The 19,774-nt window shown below is 43.1% G+C and overlaps 1 protein-coding gene across 1 annotated transcript in view; it reads left to right on the forward strand.

Moving 5' to 3' along the window:
* LOC107051757 (CXXC-type zinc finger protein 4) overlaps positions 1 to 19,774 on the forward strand; it is a 156,713-nt gene that overhangs the window by 14,319 nt on the left and 122,620 nt on the right. The window contains exon 4 of the transcript XR_006939172.1: positions 10,002 to 10,113. The gene's annotated coding sequence lies outside the window, so the exon portion shown is untranslated. The remainder of the gene's footprint in view (positions 1 to 10,001; positions 10,114 to 19,774) is intronic.

Below are 19,774 nucleotides of genomic sequence, written 5' to 3' on the forward strand. Positions count from 1 at the left end.
GTAAACCTTTTGAGAAGTGGGTTGGGGGCTAACACTTTTTTTTTTTTGAGAATCAGGCGTTTAAAATATGTATTTATATTTTTGTCGGATTGTATTTATCTTCTATAGAAAAAGATATATAATGTATGTTTTCATGGTTCTTTGCTTTCTTTTGGGGTCCGAGCACTTTTGTAATATCTGGGCTACCTCAACTCGTAACTGGCTTCCATTCAGGTTGAGATGCTAACCACCATGCTGATCTGTTTCCCATTTCTGAAACAGTTGTCCCTGGATCCCAGAATTTTAGTTCTGGCAATATTGGTGCTGTTGCTCATCCTTTTGAGGGCAGCTATTTCTTTCCCACGCAGTATACAGATGCTACAGTCCATTAAGTGCAAGGATTTGCTCTTGGTTTTCAAAGGACGTGCCTTCACTGTAGAGTGCACCGGGAGACTACACAACCCGTGTTAGTACAATTTATTGCTATAGATTGAAACAGACAGAAGAGAGAAAAATAATGAGAAGTGGAGCTATTTGTAGGCAAATACGCTATAATTCAAATTTTTAACTTGAGTTGGCTTAAGTGAAGCGCATTGGTGCCTTTTTCTGAAGTTGTCTTCATGCTTGGAGAGTATAGACAAAAATGTGAGTTACACAGCAGCTGCTAATATGACTCCCCTCTATGGCTTGACTATGACACTACAGCGTGATTGTCCTCCCTCTAGTGCTCCTAACTCAAAGGCAGTTAACTCAAGAGTATGCAACTGCTGGGAGACTCTTTTTTGCAGTTGGAGATTCCAACTGTATCCCAACCAGTGCAAAATACCTCTGCCAGATTGGTTCTGCCCTCTGCTAACTGTGGCATTAGAAGTGCTCTGTTGGTTTGTAGGTGCAGGGTTGGGAAATCCCCCTGAGAACCTTTGCATACGTAATGATGTAAAGTACTCCCCTACTACTGCTGTTCCTTCAGTTGTTAAATGTGTTGAGGTAAGCAGCACCTATCTGTGAATGGGAACATCACAAAATCTGGACATTTCAAGGCAGTGCGTTAAACTGGAATTCAGTCCCAAATATATTGAGAAAGTTATTAGTAAAGTTAGGATGCAGCCACAGCAATGTGGATGGTAAATAGATGGCAGCAAGGATTTATTAAAAGTAAATCATACAAACTAACATAATTTCTTTCTCTGATAGGATAAAAAGCTTAGTGGATAAGGTAAATCCCCTCAGTTTTGGGAACGTTCTTCTCACAGTTCCATACCACATTCTTATAAGAAATTTAGAAGCCTGGATAAGATATAATTTTTATAAAATATGATGGATTGTAAGTCATTTTGAGTGACAGTAAATATATATGTCAAGGTATATCTGAAGTGCTTGTCGCATTGGTGCTTATATACATACTAATAACTCAGATTTGAGAAGGAGAGAGCTGTCTTTCAGGAATCAATTCTGGCTCCAATACTAAGCTAATGTGCTCTATTTTCGTTAATTGCTTTGATGGTAGGATTACGACTTCATTGATCATATGTGTGAATGATATTAGTCATGTTGGGACTGCAAATACCACGCAGAGAGCAGTCATTAAATTATAACCTTTCCTAGACACGTCCCTGGCATACACCCTCGAGCCTCAAAGAGGGAATGTGCGCACAGCTCGGCTGCTTTGGAATTCCTCTGTAAACCAAAACTTCCACTGGCCTTCCAGCTAGAGTCGAGAAATAGGCTATCTATCTACAGTTGCATTTTAAAAAAATCTTGAAAAATGCACATTAAAGAAACATTAAGGTTGTAAAGCGGACCTCTGAGTAATTAGGAAATAATAGAATTCAAGTGGCCTGTATAATTTTATTTCAGCTTCCTAATGCATATGTATTACGAGGTGGTCTTCAATTCCAGGAATCCGCACTATTTTTAGCTCAGGATTCTCCTTCCGTAGCCCTCTATGCGGGAAGGAATTTCATGCAGACTGAGTTTTGTTTCATGCAATTTCATGAAAAATTCCTCAGAACTTCATTCCAAGCTGGTTTGCAGCCCACTGTTTCTCATAGTACTTTTACAGAATGAAGGTGTGCGTGCAGAAATGGGGAACGCTTCAGTGAAGTGTTTCAGAAACGCGGACAGAAGGTAACATGCAATTTTGAAGTGTGATAATGACATCAGGAATTTGTAATATCTAACATTTTTCATAAATCGAACTTAAAAACAGCCATCAAAACCAAGCAAACCTTACAGATTCAAGTTTCATTGCAGATATTTTGTGATGCCTTTAATTGAAATCATAATGCATCTATATGTACACTGAATCTTTGTGTCTGAAGATTTGCACTGTTGCCTTAGATGCATGACAATTAGGCATTTTCTGTTGGATGCTCTGGATAATACCATTAGATGCTCAATAATTAGGTGTTTTAATCTCATTAATATTCATTTTCATACATTTAAATGCCTCCCTTATAGCATTTGTTAATTAACGTACATTACAATGGTATATTCCTCTTCCCCATTCACCCGTTCTGACTAATTTAATGAGCTGACATATCAGATGACTTCTCTTACAGGATTCTGCCGTCGTATCTCTGGTGGGAACAAAGCAGTGGTTATTGTGTTGTTTGCGGGTGGTATTAGTGGCGCTATTTTTTCTCACAAGGAATCTGGGGCATGGACAGCCTGTCCGCAGTGATGCTGTTGCTAAATAGATGGCTCCTCACTGTGCATTTCCTTTTATTCGTATTATTGTTTCCTGCATCCCAGAAAGAAAGTTTGGGTCCCAATGTGTTTTGTGAATTGGAAGTGAATCCCGTTTGTACCCCTAAAAGCTTGCGTTTCTTCCGCAGCAGAGAGTAAAATGCAGCCTGCAAAACTGCAGGACGTGGCAACAATTAAAAATAGCTTTCCTCACTCTTCTAAGTAGGACTAATTTAAAAGGTAAACTAAAGCATTCAAGGGACTTGAAGGAAATCCCTGTCTCCTGACAATGTCTGCAAGGAGGTGAAGTAGTAAGTGAAAAGCTGCTGTATAATTACACCTACTGGGGATATTCATTATGATTCTTGGGTTACTCCAGAGCCTGACTATTAGTATTAAGTTAGACAGCTTGCCTGCGCATCGTGCAAATATTTTAACAGACTGCACAGCACCTCCCACAGTAGTGTCTGTGCTTCCAGTTCCTGTCTTCTGCCAAATACAAATAATAACAATAACGGTAAACATACAGTGAGTAAACTTAGTTTCTTCTGTAGACTTAGCAGATAGAGTTATTGTGGTGACGTGCTACTGCTTTTTGAGTCTCATTTCATCAAAAGTTAAGGGAAAAACTCCCATTAAATTCTTCGTACTGATAAATTGAAAAGCAGTCTCAGCAGTGAACAGATTATTCAAATCCAGATGGAGAAAACACACCTGGAGGGGAATTTTCAGAAAGGCTCAGTGTCAACTTAACTCTGCTCCTACTGAAGTCAATGGGAGTTAAGCCAGTATGGAGCAATTTTCAAATTCTTAACCCTTGGATCTGCATACCCATCTGAGTTCGGTGAGGTTTCTTCTTTAGGAGATTCCAAGTTATTAGGGGAGAGATTTCCAGTAGCACCTGGGGGATTTAGAAGCGCAGTTCAATTAGTCTTTCACTGCAATTTATGCTTCTAAATACCTGAGACAGGTATGGAAATCTCACGCTAAAACCCCATCTCAGCTGCTGGTTAAAGCCTCAGCGCACACGTCTGTTCTGATAAAAACAGGATTCCGGACCGAGGCACATGCAGGATTTGGTGTGTGGTTAGACAGTACACCAGGAGAACAGGCTGTCACATTATCGTTAACTGTAAATGAAGGGCACTGTCAGCTGGGAAATGTTTAAACGACATTGCAAATGCTGCTGCTGTGGTCCTGTGCTGGGTTCAACTAATGCTTACGAGACACGTTCTGTGACCTCTGCTAAGCTGAGAGGCACATAACTCCCAGCAGGTGCCAAGGGGGTAAGTTAGTATCCGTTTGGGTCACAATGGAAGGATCTGGTGCTCCACTTTTTGGGCTGCCGTGTCATTCAGGAGCGATGCATGCTGTTTTATGTCAGACAACATGATTTGCCTGGTTTCAGTGGTTCCTTTTAATGTGTTTTTTATGCAGCACAGCTGCAGCCACCCAAGAAAACCCCATCCCATAGTACAGGTAAGACGATAAGATTTAGGTGTCTTGACAGCCCTCGCTTTTTCTGCTGGTAAGAAAAGACAGTTCCTGCTTTCCTGCATTTCATGGGAGAGAAAGTATCATTCCTTTTAAATGTCTGGAAGAGAATGGGAGAGGGACCTGTCAGTGTGTTAGAAACAGGTAGATTTTCAGCTGTGGAAGGGTTTAGAGCCCAGCCTTGCTTCGCTTGGAGGCAGTGAGGCCCAGCTAACTCCTAGCCTGTTCTGGAGCTCCAGCTATGATGTGCCTCTGCTTCCGAGTTTAATGTACTTACTTTGCTCATAGGGTACAGTGTATGCTTCACACAGAAGTGGGCAGATGCCCTGATTTAGAGGTCAGGTATTCCTTCGGATGAATCCCAGCACTACCACTGATGGAAACTAGTAGGGCAGTTGGTGAACAGCATTACTGTGAGAATGATGTTTTGTTCCATACTTGTACATCTCAGGACTCTTCGCGAAAAATGCATTGCTTTCCTGTTTAAACTCCACTGTAGGTAACTGAACAAGAATTTGGGGCTGGGATGTGGAAGAATGGGAGTAAGAAAGTAAGTGTTAAGTGTTCTCCTTTAAAAAAATGGCTAAAATGGATATTTAATTTACATTATTTTAGTTGCATTACCATGCAAAAAAAAGAAGAGGAAGCTTGTAATTTATAATGAGGTTGTCCCAGTCATGACAGAGTTAAGCTTAACAGGACAGCAAGCCTTGGTCTTAGCTTGGCTAAGCAAGTGGGTGAAGAAGAGTAAGTTTGTTTCCGTACCAGCCCCTTTCCTCAGCATCCTTGTATTTCTGTCGTGGGGGGGGGAGAAGCAGGAACACTGTGGCTGCACACCTAGAGAAATGTCAGATGCTCACCTCCTGTGAGCAGAGGGCAGTCAGGCAAGGGGAAATGGGAGGAGCTTCATCCTGGTGACTGTGTGGGGGCAGCGAGCTCTGTAAAGCAGGGGAAACAGCTCCCAACTGCAAAGGGGAGGAATCGGGGGGTGAAGCACCTGTAATTCACACAACTCATGTCAGTCCCTTCAGGGGACTGTACTGTTGTCCAATGCAGAGTGAAGGATTAGGGTGTGACTCAGGATCTCCTTCATACAGTACTGATACTAAACCAAGCCTGTGGCCATTTAAAGGAGAGCATTTATACTTTCACTGGAACTAGCCATTAAAGAATGGCTCCAGAAGGCTCAAATTGTACTCGGAGCTGAGCTTACCTCTCTGATCTCCTTACAACAGTACCTTTGTTTAAACAGAGAGTCATGGGAGCTGCTGGCCCTGATTAATAAAAGAAACTGAGCAATGATGTCACAAGGTTACCCTTTCGTGCATGGGTGTCCAACCTTTTGGCTTGCCTGGGCTGCATTGTGTGAAGAGGAATTGTCCTAGGCTGCATTAAAAAAAAAATATATATATATATATATATATATATAATTAAAGTATGTAAGTAACAAAATTTATTTTATTTTTAAATATTTTTTGATTAAAACACACAAAAGAGAGCAACGAGAGTGTAAAACCAGTAGGATTATGACCTTGTTGTTGTGAAACTTAATGCATCAGGTGGGCTCGATGGCGGTGGCTGCAATCCTTAGTGAGCTCTCAAGGTGTTTATCAGAGATTTTTGATGAAGTTTTACTCCTCCTCTTCTTCATCCTTGACAATTGTTCACGGACGTGCGTACTGCCAAGAGCGATGACGTTGTTGAAGGCTGGTTCTGAACAAAGTGAGCTACCATTGTATTAGGTATCAGAAGAAGAAATACTTCATATCCGTAACTGAGGCCAGGCCAGGCCACACGGCAGGGAAGAGTTGTGGCCATGATGGCGTGGGGCAGGGGGCAGGACCAGCACAGGTGCCTGAATGAGGCACAGGGTTGTTCTGTACCCCGTGATGTCACATGGAAGGCCATAAAGGCACAAGCTGTGGATAGGGGCCTGCCTGCTGCTGGGGGGTTGCCGGCTGTTGCTCAGCAGCGGTGAGTCCATGTGTTACTGGTGGGGCATTGGTCGGTAAATTGCAGTTATGTCTATTGCTATAATTGCATGTGTGTTTCTATTTTCCTCTTCTGTCTTAGTAAATACTTTTTATCTCAACTCATGAGTTCTGTTTGGTTTCCAGTTCTCTCCTTCATCCCACTTGTGGGGGGCTGAGTGAACCACTGCATGGTGCTGAACTGATGCCAGGTTAAACCAGAGAACTGCTGTGGGCATCGGGAGAGTGGGAGAGAGTTCAAAACAGCCATCTCTTGACCTACGCGAAGTCAGGCAGCGTGGAGCTTATCACAGATCAAAGCATAGCTGCATTGCAGGAGCACTAATGGCATGGGAACTGTTGCCATTGTGTGGTGGTAGGTTGGGAGACAGCTGAGGTGGAGGTACAGAAAGTGAAGGAGTGAGCTGTTGTCTCCTTAAAATGTAACAGGTAGGGAAGGAGAGGGCTGGTGTTACCAAAAAGGAGGATACAAAGGAGCGAGAAGAATACAAATGTATCCCCACGTCCTGGAGAAAACACTGGACAGCTCTGGACGATTCTCTGATGAGGGATGGAAAGGCCCTTGATCCACAGAGACTCATGTCTGGTAGTCTGTCTCTGAACTTATCCAAGGTAGTTTACTTTGGTTTCTGTGAACAACTGCGGCTCCTGATAAACAAATGTTAGAAATACCCACTTGGTTCTGTATGGCTTGGCTGGCCTTTAGGCTTAGCCTAGTGTGATGTGTAATGAGGGCTTTGCTTTGGCAGGGGTTCTGTTTAGGATTTGATGATTTGAAAAGTAGCACTTCCTTCCCTCCATCAGTCTGTTAGAGGAAGTAAGTCACTGCTATCTTTCTCTCATTTTCTTGGAGAGTTGTGCTCATGGGGAGGACGTTATTACAAAGACTCTGGTTTCCTATCCTTCCTTTCCTTGCATGTTTCTCTCTTGAGCTAGCACATCCCACTTATGCAGAGGAAAAAAAAAAAAAAAAAAAACCAAAAAGAACTGGAAAGGGAGCCCATGGACAAGTGGCTCTAGAAGGGAGAGATGAGCTTTTTAATTAATGGCTTCTGTTTGCTCCTGCCAACCAACCTAGTGTACTTCTGCCTTTAACTGGATGAAGGAGAAGAGCTTATGGGATGAGCAGAACCTGAGACTATTCGGCTTCACAAGGAAACAGTGGATATGCAGCAAATAAATGTCTGGGAGACGTTTATCCTGGTGCCAGTGCAAAGCTACTTTTGTGTCAGCACAACTAGTAGGATGGGCAGGCAAGATATAAGATGGGAGAGACAAGAATTCCAGGACATCTCTTGGGCCACCCTTAAACTTGTGCAAATCCAGGGCTCAGCATTCTTTGTCCCTCCTCCAGCTGAGCTGCTCACAGTGCTGTGATTGAAGGCTGGAAAACAGTACATACGCTAAGGTGAAAATAACAGCACATGCTGTATTTTGTGCTGTTCTCTCTCCTGACGTAATCAAGTACTGTAAGTTTTACACACCAGTGCACAGATTACTGGCATTTACTAGGAAGCACGAGGAGCAGGCTGGCAACTGCTTGGAGGCACGCGGAATATACAGGCAATTGCTCCGGAGCATGGGGAATGCACAAGCAATTCAATTCCCAACTGGTTTCTAGGCAGGAGCTACCAATTAAAATTAAAAGAATAAAAGACTGCAAGCTTGGGACTGATGATGTGCTCTGGAGAGAGGAGTTGCCAACAGCTTGTGCTACAAAGATGCCTCTCTTTCAGTGGATTTCAAATGGCAAAAGAAACTCAGGTAACAGATCATTCTTTTCTTCTGGCTTCCCTGATTTTCATGTACTCAGTCATGCAGCCAAAATTCCTACAAAGACAGACGGGGCTGCTCCCCATGAATTCCAAGCAGCGAGCCAACCTTTGGAGAGCTGATGCAGTGAATGTGCCAGCAGTCAGCTCTACCTAGGAAGCAAGATTTTAAAACCAAGCCTCAGACACCTGAGTGCTGAATGATGGGGCTCAGATAATCTACTAACGAGAGTATGGTATTTATGTACGTACGTGAAAGGATTTAGGATTAAAAAAATAAAAATAAAAATCATACTCATCTAAATGTGCCTTTCCCATTAATTGTTAATGGATCTCTGAAGTAAAACTTCCCTTCTGATGGAGAAAACTGAGGCCTAACTAGGTGAGGCTATTAGGCATATGTGGGATCTGCATAGCCTCTGCATTTATGCTGTGCCCATTACAGGGAGCCCTGAGAATCACGAAGGAAACAGGCAAGTTTTAACTGCGGTTACCAAACTGCAGCTGCCACGGGGCAGATGAAATCACAAATCCCAATCTGTCATTGGTTTTGAAGTCAAAGCATGCTTTCCTTGCTCTTCTCAGAGGTCAGGTGAATGTTAATGAACTCAGCATTCCACCAGCCACAGAAAAATGGGTGCACTAACACAATACAAATGTCTGGAGGTAGTGTGTGCATTGTTTCAAGATGCATTTTGTCCATGTGGTCTTTAATAGGGAAGCAGAAGGAAAATGAACACCCTTCAGGCACTTCACCTCCAGCTGGTAACTCAGGAATCTCCACACCAAAGAACAGAGTCAGTGCGGTACCTCGTGTCAACACAATTCTGTTCCATTAGGATTTGCCTTGTGATGAACAAATTGCAGGTTTTTCTGTCAGAGAGCTTAGCACAGGAACTGACTTGCTAGCAGGTGCAGGATAGGATCATTTATTATTGCTTAGCTTAATAAACTGCATCTTAAATTATGATATCGATTACAGCAGAGAATGAAAAGGCTGAGCCGGCATTATTGTATTTGACACAAGCAGCATTTTAAAGTGTTTACACTGATTGCATGGTGCATCGGTATTGTTTTTGGAAAGCAGTAGACTGAAAATATGGTGTTACATAAAGTGCTAGGTGCTTCTGAATTCATTTACTTAAATTTTCATCTAAAAATCAAAGATTTCACATGGCAGGTGGAGCTCATCCGTGGTTCTTCTCCCCGTTAACAAATCCAAGCCAGTGTTTACTGTATCAGTTCACCAAATTAATGACACTAAAACACAGCAAAAATACGTTTGCAGCAACCCTGGTAAGTTCTGTCGGATGCTCCTGACAGGATAAACATGTCTGCTCTGCCCTCCTTTCCTTCCCTCCCCTCCAAACAAGCAATAAAAACATTTTGCATAAACAAATTCCAAATTACAAGTAATCATAGGAAAGCTGACAAATGTATGCGATGCTAGTCTGTGAAAATACTAATCAAAGCAGCCTGTCAATTGTTAAAGTTAATGATTTAGATATGCAAAACTCTGACTAAATTTTTGTGGATAATTACATAATTACGGCTGGGTTAACAATCAGAAATAGCTATTGCGTGCTCCATCTTGAAATCACCATGGCGTTTCCCCACTATTTTTTAAAGGTCTCTTTCCTCTTGTTCCCCCTGCACACAGAAAGCAGTAAGGAGGGGGAAAAAAAAATACTGGGAGCCACCAGGGAGAGGAAGACAAGTGAGGAGGGTGCCTGCTACCTGCTCCAGTCCCTCTTCCCCCCTGCTGGAGAACAGAGTGTCCGCTAGGCTGGGTGGAGGTGTGGGAACGCCGGTCAGATAGAGGGGGATTGGAAACAGGAGAGTTAGCTGCTGTAACAAGCTGCAGTAGCAGCACCTCTACCAGTGGATTAAAACCTGTGAAAACAAGCTTTTTCTGTGGGAAGCCTCTCTGACTGAAATGGAGTTTCTGCTTCATTTTAAAGGACTTGCTCTGACACAGGAGCCTGGGACTGGCGAGGCTTACCTACGTCATTCCATTCTTTGTTAAATTATGAAGTCATTCCGATGGCCCTTTCGCTCACAATCAGTCTTCTTGCAGGTCTTTGGTTCAGAGGGTGCTGTGAGGCCTCCAGGTGCTCTGAAAGACCCCTCTGACTGAACCTGGAGCTGGAGGAAGGCAGGCTTTAGCGGAGAGGAGATCCAGGGAGGGGGTAAGCACGCCCAGTCCTCTGGGCACTGGTCTTTTTTAAACTCCTTTGAAAATTGTTCTGAATTGTTCTGTCCTCAGAAATCATGAATTTCTCTTGCAGTGCAGTTTTCTCCCTTTCATGTTGGCCTCATGGTCTCTTTTTATACTCGGTCTGAGTGATAGTATAGAGATTCCAGCTGTTGGGAATTTCAGGAAGGTGACAAAAGCATAAATAAAATGAATGTTGGGCTCTTTCCTGAATGTCACGTTGGCTGGGATGGGGTAATGATAGTGATTTAAAAAGTAATATATCTCTCGCGTAATTTTTTATCATAATTTTTCTATACAGTTTCCATTAAATAGATAAATGACCTAAATGAGAAAGAGAAATAAAGTGAAAGCATAAAATCAGTCCCTGTCAGGAGCTATGTAGAAAGAGTTGAGATAGTGCATCTTCTCCACTGCTGCAGATTGCAATGAGTCCAGCATTCAGGCTTCAGTTCGACACTGATGAAAATTCAGAGCTAATGGTGGTGACTGTGTTGAAAAAAGAGTGTTTTGTAGCCCAGAATTTGCTCTGTCAAGCCGTGTTATTGTGCTCTTTGTGTCGGTTGTGGTTTCCGTGGAAACAATTAGGAGGCATTACTTTCAGAGCAACCTTTGTAGATTTGGCCTTGGACAATTCCTCTTCACTCAGTGTGGCCCAGGGAAGCTGCATGGTTGGACACCTATGGTCTTGTGGGAGAGGGAAATAAATGCACCTTTATGTAGATGCAGATGTGTCGTCCTCCCCCCCAGTATGTTGTCAAAGTCAGCTTAAGGTAATTGATGACACAGGGCCGATGGTTGCTGTTGTTATATTCTCAAGAGAAACTGCTGCAAATTCATTTGGTGGATTGCTCAGCCTGCAATAAGGGCATGAAATTAAATAGTGGTGCGGTTGGATGTCTGAATGAAACCTGAAATGCTCTTTTGGAAACACTGCAGGCACCTGGAGCAATGGCAGGGCTCTGAGGCACTATTCACTGGTCTTACTTCTGCTTACTTCTGCTGCACTGATGAAGCAAAAATAAACTTCCTGTACTTAGACAGATTTTAAACATTTTTTCTACAAGACAGAAACCAGATGGAATATTTTCACAGCTGACACCAAAATTCGCAGTTTTCGTGACTTCAGTGATATTATGATTTATACAGAGATTCCGTGTGTCGGCAGCCTCGAGCAGACAGCCTCTTGCCATTCAAGCTTTTAAGCGTTATTTGGATTGATAGGTCGAAAGATTCTGTGAGCTGAGCACAATGTGAAGCATCACTGGATTTAAACGGTGACTGTGGGCTGTTCTGGTTCTGCATCTTGGCTATAAGGCATAATAATAAAATATGTTAAAAGAGCCTCACTCCAGAAGGGATAGCAAACCCTTAGATGCCTCGAAATTAATCATTTGTAGACGTAAACAAAGAGTTGTCATGTCAGGTCACGAGCACAAAGCAGGCTATTGACTTGAAGCTTTCATTGGCTCTCATAAAGCAAGAGGTGAGTGGCAGCAGGCATAGTTCTGGGGCCGCCAGTCTCACAGGCAGTATTTTCAGATGGCCTTGAAGACAAAGAGGAGTTGAAGGGGCTTTTCTCCCCAGTGGGGAGCGAGCAGTCGAGTAGAAGCTGCAGGCAGCCCAGGTAGTAGAGGGCAGGGTGGGGAGCAGGCCCGCAGAGCTGGGCACAGGCAGGGATTTCTCTTTGCTTCCTGTTTCTTTGCTCTCCATTTGTGCCTGGATCAGCTGCTGTTCACTGCAGGCGAGCTTCTTCCCACCTTTGTGGGAATTCCTGGTTTCCTGGGAAACTTGTGCTGACCTGTGCCTGAAAAAAACTTCAGAAACGCATTGATTTTTATTTTTAATGGCATTTTCTCTATGAGAGTGGCAACTCGGTAACCTTGGTGGCTGCCTTTCTGTTTTCAGCGGTGGCTCCAGATTGTATGTTTTCTCCTTAGAGTTTTAGGTGACGTGTTTCTGGCTATGTGAGACTTACAGATCAGCACTGCACCTTGGTTGGTGCTCATCATGTTAGCGGTGCTGGAGTTAACCCTTGTGTGCGCTGTGTATTTATAGGGTCCCATTCTGTGAAGTCCACACCTGATAGCCCACCAGAGCTGGTTTGCACAGGGCTCCAGAGCTCTGAAAAATGCCTCGTCTTTAATCAGGTGTTTGCTTAGGAGGGGATGTGTTGTTGCTAGGGGACGTAAGTTCTCTCAGGCTCGGAGATAGATGGAGGTATATATAATTTCAGGTGCTTATAGTATGTGCACCTAATCTTTATAGAAGGATTTATTGTGTAAATCAATGACAAAATAAATGGCAGCAGCTCCTACGCAGCTAGGGCAAGGAAAGGCTGCGTCTAATGCGGTTTTCCTGCTCAGCCACTTAGTAAGGCTGCTGGCACACTGAAGTGTCCTACAGTCTTCTGCCATGCATGCTTCAGACTCAAATCCAGTGCAGTGGTCAAAGAAATGGAGCATAAAACCACCCCCCTGATGCTCCATGGTGATGTGGTAGCTGATGATATTTGGACCTGAGACTATTTTTCCCCCTGTAGAAATATGGTAGAAATACGGTAGAGACAGTCAGAAGAGGAACCTATAGGAAACCCTACTAATGTGTGGGCTAAATAAATGTTGATTCCAATGATATCTGCTGAAAATCAGCATACAACAAAACATTTGGTGATACCATATGGGAGGAGGTGTGGGAGACAGTTAGAGGAAGCCTTTCACTTTTCCGTACATGTTTATAATGTGGTGTCCTCAACATAATAGAGACTACATATTGAAACTGTCTGCATGCAGCCTGGCTTCCAAAAAATAAAAAGTGTTCCTGTGAGTAGAAACACTGCCATTTTTTATGTGTTATTTCCTTGTTTGGACTTCCCACCCCCAAGCCAGCTTCAGTGTACACAGACACTGCATTATAGGGGCCATGCTAGTGAACAGTTGTTTAGAAGGCTGTACCACAAATCTGTAATGTTCTCCTATATCACTGTCACTTAAGTCCAGGAAACCACGTTTTAAATATGATGCTGATCTCTATCTAGGGGAGTTTAAACAAAAGCAGCCACTCTTGCAAGATACTTCCTTTGGCTAAGCTGGAAATCCTAGGCATGTAGGAGCTAATCTGGCAAATTACTTAAATGTATGCTTAAACCAGTGTGTATTTGCTTTGAAGTCAACGGGATTACTTGTATGTTTATACGCTTTGGTGGTTTGAGGCCTTGAAACATAGGAGGACATTTGGCTTCTAGACAAGCAGGGCTAGAAGGAGCATGAAGAAATGATCTCCCTTCTGTGGGATTGGTTATACTTATGGCATTCCTGGCAGATTTTTTTTTTCCTTAGGTTGTTGTTAAAAACATCTGGTGATAGAGACTCCACAGCTTTCCCAGGCTCTATTCCTCTGCTTCACTACTGTTACTATTACAAATGTTTTTCCCGCAAGTCTGACTTGCATCTGTCTTGCTGCAAGTTAAACCTGTTGATGTTTGGGCTTTCTAGCTTACAGGAACATTGGGCATGACCATCTTCTACACGCTTAAGAGTTTTAATGTTGCCTTCTCAAGAACTCTTGTCTAAAGTCCCCAACATTTCCAAACCTTTTCTGTAGTCCTCTGGTTTTCTTCTGGGGCTCTCCAATGAGTCCATTTCTACCTTGCCCTCTTCCCCTTTTCTTCCCCCATTGAATTACAGCCATTTCTTGGCACCACTGTGATTTGTCAACATCTTTGCAAACTGGGAGCCTCCTTACTTGCAGCTGCCCTGAGCACCCCATTTGTGTAGTCTGTAAGCACAGTATGTATGCTGTTTCAGGTCTAGATGATTCATGAAAATACCGAACAGAATCATATCCACAGCAATTTTGTATCTTCCCCGTGGTGGCTTGCTTTGGCTGTGGGCAAAGGTAACTTCCTCTGCGTGTTCAGCCACTTTGTATCTGTCTGCAACTGTTTCATTCTGGCTGTGTTTTTATTGGCGTGCATATGAGAGAGACAGCCCCAAAAGCTTGACTAAATCAGGAAATGTGACATCTCTTGTTTTGCTTCTGTCCACGAGGCCCACTGCCCTATGGCAGAAGGAAATTAAATTGATTTGACAGGATTTATTCTCTACAAATCCATACTAGCAGCTATTCATTTCAGTGTTATCTTCTAGGCGCTTACAAATAGTTTGATTACTCGTTCTGGTGTTTTTCTGAGGATTGAAAACAAATTGACTGGCTGCTAAGTCTTCAGCTCTGCTTTTCCCCCACTTGCCGAGCAAGGTCTTGTTTACTCCCCTCCAGCCCTTGGGCACCTCATCGCCAGCACCAGCACTCTCAGAAGTGACTGTCCGGTGATTTAGAGATTGCATAAGTGGCTATTTAAGAATCCAGGGTTGAAATTCATTGTGCCCAGTCAATTTGAAGACCTCTAATTTATTTAAGGGCATTTTAATCTGCTCTTTCTAGGCCATTATCTTCCTGCTGCTGCGTATTCTGTTCCTTGTCTGCACTGGCGTCTGTGTCCTTTAGAAGTTTCTCAGAGGCACTCCCAACTCTCCTTAATTATTTATTTTTGCCTTCTGTGAGGTCTGAGTTTAGGCCAACCGCCCGGGTTTAATTCTGCTGTCAGCTATGGCTGTGTTGCTTCTGAACTGAGGCGTAACTGGAGGCAAGGGAAACAGCCTTAATTTCTGCTTCTTACTCGGGCAGCACTCTTGCTAATGTATGAGTCCCCTGCATAAAACTAAGAGCTGCAGTAATGGCACATTTGGTATGTTGTGATTTGGGATATCTGCTGGCCAAGGCTGGGTTGGAGTTGTTATATTGATTTTTATTCTTATTTTTTGTCAACTAACTAGAACAAATGACTCAATAGTCAGTGTGAGAGGATTAAGTATACTCGTGCTGCCTAGCTGCCTCCTCTTTATTAGGGGTGAGAATTAATTGTAACAAATAGTCTGCCAAGAGAATGAATTGATGACATTGCCATTTACCCCCTCAAGTTGCACTTTCTCTCTTGCAGTCTGGTTGCACTTTCTCTCTTGCAGTTCTATTGTTGTTCAGGTACTGCAGTGATAACTTCATCGTTTTCCTAGAAAAGTGAAGTAGAGAACCCATTACAAACTTCACTACATTCTCATTCTACTGCCCCTTCTCATAATATTGGTTTCTCTGTAGTCAAATGAGGAACGTTCAGTTGAAATTACTACTGAACTAGTAGTAATTGACTGTATATTAATCAAAAGTTTCTGTAACTATAACATATTTGAGGGCTTTTTGTTTCTCTCCTACAGAAGAGTATTTTCATTCCTGCTATATTTTTTCCATAATCTTTTTTTGTTTGTCTGTTTTTGCAAGGGAAAACTGTGAAGGCACAATAGCCGAAGTTGTCTCATTGTTTTGCGACGTGCAGTGAGACACTGGGCTCAGAGAAGTGGCAGCATTCTACATAATTGCACAGGATCTGCTAGGGAAGTAGCACAATTTTATGGGAGCTCTTATGGAAAAAATCTGATTTTATGTGGATTCGGGTGAAAAGATAAATTTCTTGGGATTTCTAAGATTGGGTGGATTTCTCGAGTTCCATGAAATCTGTGACAGCCATGGAAAAATGCACAGTTCTCACCATGGAGTAAATTTTTATTGTGGTCTGCAGAACTTTCTTTTCTGTGTACATCTGTGCCTCTGACATGAGCATTCTGGACCTCTTCCTCATCTTCTAGTCTCTTCCTGTGAATATTTTATGCTTCTTGATGGATGCATAGCACTCTGATCCTCAGATGATAGAAATCCATGGCTGCCTACAAAGGAGGTTCAGCATGTGAATGAGTGTGTGGGGGAAAGGGTGTGAAAAATAAGAAATACCCATCACAGGTCTGCAGGTTTTGTGCTGTTGTGCTAATACCAGCTTATTTTATGCATTATAGGAGGGAAAATAATCGGGAATAAGGAATGGTAATGATTTATCATATTCAATGTGAGACCTAAGCAGTGCAGCATCAACAGCAACCTTCTTGCAATTTGTAAAATCCTGGCTTTTGCAGGAGGTCCAGCACAAAACCACCTGAGGAGCATATAAAGCTTCAGAAGAGAGTGATGGTATTGCAGCATCTCAATTTATCCTGTGAGCAATGCCCTCTATGGCTAGGACGCAAGTGTGATTGTAGCATGCTTGCCTTGTTCCCTGTCTCGACAGAGGAAGCAGAGCTGAAATAGATCTTGCTTTTCAAGGAGAGAAATTAAGACACAGAGGAGAAAAGGAATGCATCCTCAGACAAGGCTTGAAAATCAATGGTGAGATGAGGTGAAAACTTGTAGGAAGGCTGTGTCAGAAGGGCATGGGAAATGACAAAGTAAAGGTGATATTAGATAAGTAGAGGAATCAGAAAGGGAAGAATTGTGAAAGAGATTAAGCCAAATCTATGCAGGATTTTAAATGAAGAAGCCTGAACAGTATCTTGAGATGATCAGGGAGCCATCTGATTAGCTCTGATTTAGTGATATTCTTGAACATCTTTGTATGCCTGAGCAGCCAGAACTGAGAACGTTCCCAATGGCACCGCTGAAGTGTCTCAGAGGGAATCACCTTCCCCTAGCTGGAGAGATGTGAGGAAATGTCACATGGAACAGAGGCAGAGGGGTATGCACGTCATTTCCTTATACTGACAAATGAATATCAGGGTCCTGATGTTGTCCTGTGCTGCTGTTGTTTCAATAAGAAATATGAAGCAGAGAGCTGGAGCTGAGGCTGGGTGTTGGTGCAGTTGGAGCTGTCTATATTTAGCCAGGCCACAAGGAGTTTCTGCAGGGCAAGTGGGACAAATGGAAAGGGATGTCTGGTATATGAGAGAGCTGTTTGTATTAGCTGCAGCAGGCACAGGTATTTTTGCTCCACGTGATGCTGTGCTTTATTGCCTGCTACTCATTCTCTTTACTGAACCGAATAGGTTCCCAGGATCTCTATTCCCTTTTGCTCAGTTTCTGTAAATGCTAAATAGAATTTTGCCATGTATAGTGTTTTCCAGAGAAAACATCACCTTTTGCTGTATTAGCTACATTATTCTAAAGGAGTTTAGGTCCAACTGGGACCAAGAACTGCTTTTCCTCTTTCCCCATCAGACAACCTACAATCCAGCTCTCCTTTGCATAATCCTATTTCAAATACGAACAATATGAATCCTCCAGTTTATGCTAGCGAGGAAATTTGGGTGGTTATTTCATCATTGCCTGGAGAAGCAGGACAGGGAAGCTGCCAAGCTGTCTCTGTACAGCTTCGTTCTGCTGAAATCTAGTGTAGGAAGTGTAGTCGTCTTGATAACATATTCAGCTCTTTTTCACCTTTTGCTAGCTCGTGCTATCGGTGAGTTGTGGCTGTGCATTTTTCTCTCACAGTAGATAACAGCCTGCCCACCTCCTCCCCAAAGGGTACAGGTCAGACAAAGGTCCTGTTGTCTCTTTCTCTGGCTGCAGCTTCCTGATGTATCTGTCTCTACACTGGTGACCCTCAGATCATGGTATCGATTCCTGCATCACCTCTAGGATTGCTAATAAAAAATGGCTAGTTAAAATGTTCCTGTAGCAGCATCTAGTAACCAGCTGGAGGCCTACCTGTTGGCTGCGGTGAAGTTTTCAGTGCAGAAGAGGGGTGTCCAGCTTGAGAGCTTGGGGACAGCAGAGCCTGGAAGCAGGTGGTTGTGATAGCATGACCAGGAGAGCCTGCAGGTCAGGAGGAGGCAGGAGAAGCTGCTCTCCCCTGGCCTCTGCTCCAGTGCCCCCCTCCTTGCTACAGAGCAACCCTGTGCTCCGTGGGGCTGCGTACCAGTAGAGCCATGGCCAGTCCTGCTCCTCCTGTGCCACAGGGCAGGGTAGGAGGCTGTGTCTGTGGGCACCGCTCACTGTTGTGCAGTCCTTGTGGTGCAAGAACCAAAGCTAGTTGTGATGTTGCGGGGGGGTGAGGAGAGAATGTACTGCTACTTTGTCGAGTGTAGACCAGTTCCATTCTAATGTAAGGGCTTTGAAACTTTCCAATTATTCCTTTTCCTTATGTGCAAAGTATGATTGCCTTGTGTGTTTTGTCAAGTTAGGTAAGAAGAAAATGTCCACTTCCTAGTGCATTTTCTCCAACTGTTCCATTTTCCCCTGGAGCAATTTGTGCTAATATCTAACTGCTCCACAGACAAAATATACATGGCTAATACCTACAAGCATATTCATGCTGATGAGTCCCGCTTGCTTAAAGTGTCCTGCTTGCACCACATTCTGCAACTATGGCCATATGTCTGTGGATTAGCATATTTGATTAAACGTATATACAGAACCAAAGATCGTAGTAGAAGGGCATGTACTATATGAGCCTTTAATCTCAGATGTGCCCTGTGGGTAGGGTAGATGGATTAGTATTGTCACGTGTAATCATCTAATCTTACCTCTCAGCCCCACTGACAGAGCTTCAGGGTTGGAATCCCCAGAGATCTATGGAGAGCTGTGAAGCCCTGGAACACCTGGTTTTTGCATAAGCAAAGATACAGATTGCCTGCCTTGGTTGTTGTCTCCAACAAGGAAGATTGAGGTGGCTACCCAGATGCTTTCCCGTGGGTGACTCCATTTGAAATAGTTAAAGGCAATGGGACTTGGAATGCCTGATGCCCTGTTGCCTGCATGTATCTGACATCATAGTTTCTCTCACCATAGTAAGCTGGCTAAATTAATTTGATTTTAAAGAAGTGAAGCACTGAGACTGTGCCTGACATTTTCAGGATTCCAGGACACCATGTTCCCAGATCAATATGCTGATTTAGTAACATAACTTATGCTCAGGAAGGCCATGTGACATTCCTAGACCCATCCATCTTGGTCTAGCTTTTCTGTTCGAGCTGTGCAAATCCTTTCCAGGAAAGCAAGTGTGATTTTAGAAGCTTCCCATTAGAATGGAATAGTGTGAAATTACAGACAACTCCACTAATACCAGATTTGAAGACCCCTTTCCTCTCATCTGAGTCACAGGTAGGTCCTTATACAAGACCAGCACTATCTTGCTAGCAATCATACAGGCACACGCATAGGTAAATGCACAGATATAACACCGACAGCCTACTGCCCAGAATGTGAGTGCCTGCATATGGAGATAAAGAGGGTCCACCTTTAAGCAGACACTTCTTCAGATAAAGAAATGCACTTGGGAAGGTGAAAGGGCACTGAAAGCACCAAGAGTTTTATGTATTTAAAAGCCAAGGAGACATTTAAGCTCTTTGCAGGCTTAAGTAGAATCAGAATAGTGCTACAAAGGTAGCTTGAGTTTACATGTATGAAAACTAGCCAGATATCACTTGATCATGTTGTTACTCATTTAAAAGTTATCCAAACTGTTTTGTTATGGGCCATTTGTGTTTGTGATGCTCACAGAAACAGTGCGTTGAAGTCAATGGCTGTTGTGTCACTCACAAAGTGATTTTAGAATGCAGATTTTATGAGCAAACTTTCTGTTCTATTATTTATTTGTAAAAGAAGAAAGAAAAAAAACAAATGCTGCCCTCATTTTCTGGGCTCAACTGATCAAGTTTTAGCTTTCTTAAACAAGACCATGCCTAGAGGTTATTCCTCCTTACGTTTACCTGATACTGGTAGCTGTAACTCCTAGAAATACTAGGAAAATCTTAAGA

This window comes from Gallus gallus, chromosome 4, assembly GCF_016699485.2.
Source record: "Gallus gallus isolate bGalGal1 chromosome 4, bGalGal1.mat.broiler.GRCg7b, whole genome shotgun sequence".
Taxonomy (NCBI): Eukaryota; Metazoa; Chordata; class Aves; order Galliformes; family Phasianidae; genus Gallus; species Gallus gallus.